Here is a 7,564-nt window from a genome sequence, read left to right as displayed (position 1 = left end):
CAGAGAGTACAGAAAGGAGTACCTTGTTTCCACAAGCCTCATTTGGGTCAGATTGTGCCCATTTGTTACACATCTGAGTGAAAGAGACCCAGTGGAATGGGCAATGCTATAATGTGGGGGAAAGCATTTTACTCAGAGTGGACTGGCCAGCATCCAAGGTGGTCTCCCAGGTGCTGTCCAAAGGTAACAGGCCAGGTTGTTTTATAAGCCTATTTGAAACTGAGATACTAACAAAAGACTTTATTACTATTTAATGCTGCTTTAGGGTTTTGCACTTAAATGTCTGATTTTTTTTTTTAACAGAAGAATAAACTGTTCTAGATGATGTAACTGTCTGTGGTTCATTTGCATACCTATTCTTGTCTTGTGTGGCAGCCATTTTAATACATTATTGGGAAAATACATTTAATCTCCTGGATATAAGTGCTTGGAGATGGTGAAAGCAAACACTTACCTGGAAGATGCTCTTCTAAATAAGTCTGGTAAACTATTTCTTAATTGTCCAGAAGGTCATGTGCTCTCTTCTGAATGTGCTTAGTTGGGAAGCATCTAGATACAGAAGAGTGACATAAAAAGTGGGTGCTAGACTTGCTATAGAAAATCACACAAGCTGTTGGTGTAACTCAGCCATTTTCAACCACTGTGCCATGGTACACTAGTGTGCCGCAAGTGGTCCACAAGTGTGCCACACGAATTTGGGGAAGATCATTTATTAGTAGGGCCAATGGGGATGTGAGCCCCCCACTGGCAGTATGGTGTGCCTTGTCAGTTGCCAAAAACCTGAGGGTGTGCCTTGGCAATCTTAGTGCCTTGTCAGTGTGCCAAGAGATGAAAAAGGTTGAAAATCACTGGTGTAACCCATGCCAAATCCTGTAATTTGATGCTTCTGTCCAGAGCAGTGCTTTTCAACTTTGCATATGGCCCTGCTACCAGAGGGATGGTGTGACACTGCTTCACCTGGCCTGATCCTGCCTGGAGTGGCAGCAGATCGATTGCAGCAAGATGGGGCAGTCAGGGAAGGGAAGGGTAGAGTGCAGAGCAGAGGAGAGATCAAGAGACAGCAGCAAACAGTTGCTGCAGAGACAACCTTGGGAGGTATCATTCACTTCTGTGAACAGCAGCCATCTCTAATTACAGACTGACCACTTGGAAATGTGTGCGTGCACGGAGACTGAAAAGCCCTGATCCAGGGCAGTGGTGAAAAAGCTTGTGCCTATACAATGATGGGGGCTGAAATGCAACTTTACACATTCAGTAAGGGTAGAGGGGGAAAGTATCAAGCCTGCAAATTTGGGAGGAAGAAGTAAGTTTGTGCAGAAAATCAGTGAGTACCTGGACAAAAGTGAAATGAAGCTTGATGCTGCTTCTCTGTGGCATCCTTGGGGGGGAGGGTGAATTATTCCACCTCTTCATCCCACCCTTCCTCCAGGAAACTCGTTTCTCCTCCCCCAATCATTTTTACCCTCTCAGCAGCCTAGTGAGATGGATTCAGCTGAGACTGCCCAAGAAAAACATTCCAGCAGTACATCCACAATGCCACACTGGCTTTCTGAATATCATGCCACAATAGAGGTGCACCAGTGCATATCTAGGAGAGGGAAAGAAGTCTTGTTCTTGAGCTCAAATGCGGTAAACTCATGTCTCTCCTACAACTGATTTCCATGCAAACTTGGGAGGAGAGTTTAAGATATAGGGATATTTTGGTTGGAAACTTTACTGCCATGGAAGGAAGAATGGGAAGATAATTTGTTTATGGCAGACAGATAGAATAATAGGGGCAATGAGACTCTCCAATTTGGGTTGCTGAATAAGCTTGCAAATTGGATAAATTCACTAGAGGTATGGGGGGGAAGAGTTCTGTGCATGGGGAAAAAAAATCAGCTGCTTGATTTGTCACCAGATGGCGCTACCAGAACACTTAAGCCAAAGTACTCAGACCAAGACCTTTACTCTCAGCTCTGGGTAGCAATTTTCAGAAAGAAGCAGACAGCAGAAGTACGTAACACAGGTAACCCCTGCAAGGATGTGCAGAACTCTCTGACGATGCTACAGCAAGCAGTTCAATTTTCTTATTTGGAGTGCCAACTCATGACAAAGGCTTGAAAGAGTTATGAACAGACCAAAGCTTCAAAGTTGATTCCCCCAAATAACAGAATCTTTCTTCTCTTGGAGTCAATAATGTATTTGGTAACCACATGGTTTATGGAAGATGATTCCTCCTTGCATGTCTTCCTCCTTGAAATACTGGAGCAGAAGATGGTATGTCATTTGGCCTTTTCTTGGTCCCATTGACCATGCAGATCTCAACTTCTAGGATATGCTGGTCAGTTACCTGTTACTATTTTGTTCACAATTTTCTGTGCAAATCACTTCCAGTGAAGCAAAATGAATTCCAAACAGAAAACTGCAGTCATATGGTGCCTCAGATATCAATTACCTTCTTTTGAGGTCTCCTAATTTGTGCTCATACAAGCATAAAAAATTAAGGAGAAGCTGCTCATACGCTCATATCAGTGCTGCATTTCAATAGGGCCAAAAGTGCCTCCAACATCTGGGAACACCTTGCAGTAATATGAACGGGTATAAGTTCCCTGGGGTCTCTTGAAATGAATGATGCAGAAGAGCCTAATAAGGCAAGAATTTCTCAAGGTTGATAGTGAATGTGTCCTTGAGTCATGCTGGACATTGTAGAAGACCTACTGGTGTCTCTTTTAGCCATGCAATATTGTGGGATGTTTCTGAGAATGTGCAAGATATTAGGAGCTGTTTGTTCTCTTGGTCCAGTAGCACTGGCATTCCTGGAGGGGGAGAAAATGCTAAGTTTTTCAGGCACCTGAACCCTGGTGTAAAGCAGCCCCTCTCCCTTGCCTTCAGAGTCAGTGAAAGCAAAGTGGAGGTGTCTCCTCCACTTTGCTTTTGCAACTATGACTGGCTCTGGCTACACCACTGTTCAGGCACCTGAAAACTTAGCGTGTTCCGTTCCCCCCCCCCAGGAATGCCTGTGTCCAGTAGTCCTCTTTTGGAAGAGTGCGTTTTCATACATCAGTGTTAACTGAAGTCATTTAGTGCACTGCAGAACTGAACCTGCTTTGACAATTCCCTGCTTGACACTTCAAGTCATTGTGAGATAAGCTATTAATATTGTCTTCCCTCCTAGAGCTAGAACTACTCCTATTACCATTCCTGCATTTGCTATTCCCTCATCAAGCCCTTTCCTCACCTTCACTTTTGCTTTGTCCCTTTTAATGCCCTGATCTTAAATGTATTTACTAGGAAGCACTGTAGATACTCGAGTATAAGTTGATCTCACAGATAAGTTGAGGGCAAGTTTTGAGCTCAACTTATGTTCAAGCATCTAGTAAAAGATAAGATACATTTTTATTTATTAACTTTAATTTAGCTCTTCATAACCTTTTTGTAAATGCTATTGGAGAAAGTGCACTGTAAACAAAATACCAGTAGAACCATTAATCAAATCCTCCTTTAAGGTGCCTGATGTGTTAACTTAGAGGCTCTACATAGGACACACAACTGGCAGTGTGCAATTCAAGCTCTGGAGCTGCCACAGAATCAAAGGGTTATGTGTCAGGCCACGTAGCCCAACGCAGAGTTTAGGATTTGGTGAAGCTGTGGTTCACCGATCCCGCTCCCTCCTGCCCCACTCCCACCCCAGAATGCCTCATCCCCTCCCTCTCCCCCATGCCTCCATGTACCTCTCCGCCACCCGGTGGTTTGGGCTACCATGGAGTGGCAGAGCACAGGCTATCCACTGGCGCCAGCCCAGCGCCAGCTAGCTCCGGCTCTCAGCCAGCACTAAGGGCTTGCAAACAAGCTTTATGGCATGTTTGTGACAGTGCGTGCTGGTGATCAGCTGAAGTGCATTGTTTAGGATTGGGCTCTTAGGGCCCAATCCTATCCAACTTTCCAGCACCGGTACAACCCAAATGCAGTCCTGTGGTAAGGGAACAAATGTTCCCATACCTTGAGGAGGACTCTGTGACTGCCTCCCCACCACAGGATGCAGCGCACGCCCCATTGGCACGGCTACACTGGTCCTGGAAAACTGGATAAGATTGGGCTCTCAGTCTTTTATACCCAAGTAGTAGGTCTGCTGTGTATCTATTCTTTTGTTCTTTTCTGTTCTTTTCCCATGGTTTTTTTTTAATCCTTGGCTTTCCCCCCCTCTTTTGATACTAGAATTGTGCAGTCAGATTATTTCTTTAAAATGTTGATTCAGAAGAGAGCCACTGAATTCAATGGAGCCTATTCGCAGATGTGTGTGCACAGGACTGCAGGCTTAAAGCCCAATCCTAATGCAGGGCAGTGCTGGTCAGCTGTACACTGTCCCAGCAACGGCTGTCACAAAAATGCTATAAGGCATGTTGTAGCAGCCAGAACAGGTGCTAGCGGGGAGACTATTACAACTCAGTGCTGGGCCTCTGCACCAGTTGGCAGCCTACCTGGACCTGAAAGCAGTACGTTTCCACTGAGGGGTGGGGAAGCGTTCCTGGGTGGGGGAGGGCAGCAGGAACACATGGGGGGGAGAACTGGCCATGGGAGGGTTTAAGTTCAGGAGGGGGATGGGGATGACAGCCTTGGCTGCCACCATATCCTATCCCCCTTCCTGGGCCTCAGAGCCTGACACAGGATCTTCAATCCTGCACCAGCTATTGAGCTAGGGCAGATCTGAATAGACCCATAGGAGTTGCTGGGGCCCAACATGGGGTAAGGAGACCAAAGTTCCCTTACCCTGAGGAGACCTCCAGCTGCTTCCCTGGCCTCTCAGAATGCTGCAGAAGCAGCCATTTCAGCACTGCTATACTCCGGGGCAGCAGCCCCAAAGGGACTGGGCTGTTAATCTCTACTGAAGCTCTCCAGCACAAGCTCTATTGAAGAATTCAGCCTACAAAATGGAGGTGTGCTTCCTACAGAAGTCCTTCATATCCAGTCTCAGGAGGCCCTGCCTATGTGGCCAGCCTGATTTCTTTCTATGTTTCCTTTGAATAGTAGCAGTGCTATCCTTTCATTTGGGTTCAGCACATGCATACATGTGCAGTCATTTGCATATAGAATCCTCTTTGCTCTTGCATGGTAATAAACCCTATGTGTGATGACTGGATCACTAAAACAAAAGTGCTCCTCAGTTGCTCAGAGGGACAGATGGATGTACTTCCATTTCAGAAATGCCAACTTTGTGTGCACAACAATTATTCTGTTGAAGTTCAAAGTCCTGCTGGAAGGGCAGGCCTCTGCTCTACTGGGAAACTTACAGAAGCTTCTGGTTATGCCAGTAAAGAAAATGGCAAACACCTGCCCCAAGTTACTGCCTCTCCAGGTGTCCATGCTGCAATAAGGATAGATAGGGGAGCAATTCTGCTGTGCCTATCCAAAAAAGCAATAGCAGTGTGAGCGATTAGCCCTGTATCACTCGCTCTTGCCATTTGTCCCTCCCTGAATTTGCATGGAACAGTGATTCTGTTTGTTAACAGCCACAGCTGACACCAGATTGCTTCTAAATGGTGGTGGAAAGCATATTTTATGGCACTCAGTCCTATAATGCCTTTAAAATGACATTGGTTTGGAAGGCTTGCTTTCTGTTCTAGGCTCTCAGTTATCATGGGAACTGCAGTGCACTAGTCCTCTTAGCAGCTGCTAGCCCTGGTGCACTGGCCCATCTCTCTCTGTATGTTTGCCAGTATGCGTGCATGTGAGTTGCGCCTCCAGCACGGAGTGAGGCAGTGCCGCTAAACCTAATGTACAACTGCAAACTGCAAGATCTGTGGAAGAGAGGGAAAGCAGACAGAAAAGAATAATATCTTGCAACACGAATAGCTGCTTCTCTTTTATATGAAGGGTTTTCAGATCTTGCAGTTCAAACTTAACTGGTAAAACATATGCCTATTCCATTTGGCCCAAAACTTAAACTGCATTAAATGCTCCAGATTAAAATACCAGGCTCTCAAAAATATACAGAATATTCATGTTATTATCCAACATGGAAATTGTACTAACAAACACTTGACAGAGAAACTTCTCTGAGGGAAGAAAAACTGGGCTTCCTGCTATAATATTTTAAACTATGTTCACAGTACTCATGCCCTGGTCAATGCTGCCATGAGCTGGCATGGTTAGTGAAAAAGTATACACAGAGCGTCCTTGTGCTTTTTTTTTTTTTTTAATGCAAAGATTATTTAGTTTCTTTATAAAGAAACCAGTTTGTTAGAGCTGGGGGCTAGAAAATAATCAGCAGCTTGTCCAGTGGTTCACAGAAGCTTTGTATCTTTCCCAGATCTGTTCTAGTGTAAATAGAAGCTCTGGTGGCAGCATAATCCTCCACCTGGCCAACAGATTGTGACTCTGCTGTTTTTGGCTCTTGGTGCTACTTTGAGAGTAATTCTCATCATGATACATGATGGAAATATTGGAATATTGTTTGTACAGTTGCTCTGTCTTTGCAAGTGACAGTCTCCATATGAATCAACAACACTGGTGTAAAGAAGTTCAGATTGTAGTTTAGCTTCATGACAAGCAATGGTTCTCTATTCATTTCACGGCCACAGTACCTCAAGGTTACAATACTCTGAAACAAGGGTGCCCAAACCCCGGCCCTGGGGCCACTTGCAGCCCTCGAGGCCTCTCAATGTGGCCCTCAGGGAGCCCCTAGTCTCCAATGAGTCTGGAGCCCACACTGGCCCGAGGCAACTGCTCTCAGCGTGAGGGCGACTGTTTGACCACTCACGTGAGCTGTGGGATGAGGGCTCCCTCCACTGCTTGCTTTTTCACATCTGTGATGCAGTAGCGGCAGAAAAGGAAAGGCCAGCTTTGCTTTGTGCAAGGCCTTTTATAGGCCTTGAGCTATTGCAAGACCTTCATTCATTCATATAAGTTCATCTTTAATATACTCATTGATGTAAACTTATGCAAATTTATTCAAATTTCAAATGTAAATTAATTCTTTTATCCCCCGGCCCCCGACACAGTGTCAGAGAGAATATGTGGCCCTCCTGCCGAAAACTTTGGACACCCCTGCGTCTGAAGTAACATACAGTACATCCCATTTGCACTCTGAAAACAAAGGGAAGCCACACATGTATGCACACTCTCTGACCATCCTGCACTGAATTCTGGGCTGTGCTTTTTGTAGTAGATGATGAACAGATGTTAAGAAACAAAAGTGCCTGTGTTTTGAGCCCTTCAACTGTTGACATTTGCTTTTGCTGGGCTGTTTACTTGGGGTTAATAATTCTGTGTGGTACAGGTGCTAATGCATGCTGTGGCTGTGGCTGTCTGTTACTGCCCCTGTAATGAGGACCACATTGTTCTAAGTATTAATCTGAGCAGAGAAGTGTTTGCATAGCTTCCTGCAGAAAAAGTTCTGCCTCCCTTTTTGCTTTTTGAGTTTGGTTCTTCCCATTCTTCTCAATGAAAGTTAGTGACAACCAATTTCTCACTTGAGACAGTTTAGATTGTGAACAGAACCCTCCCCATCTCATAACGTAAGTGGAGCTTAGATGCTGTCTATATAGTCACTAAAGAGCACTTTGCTTTCTTTGCATCTACAAGA

Source organism: Tiliqua scincoides, chromosome 2, assembly GCF_035046505.1.
Source record: "Tiliqua scincoides isolate rTilSci1 chromosome 2, rTilSci1.hap2, whole genome shotgun sequence".
Classification (NCBI taxonomy): domain Eukaryota; kingdom Metazoa; phylum Chordata; class Lepidosauria; order Squamata; family Scincidae; genus Tiliqua; species Tiliqua scincoides.
The sequence above is the reverse complement of the archived record's forward strand: the minus strand, read 5'-3'. Positions refer to the sequence as shown.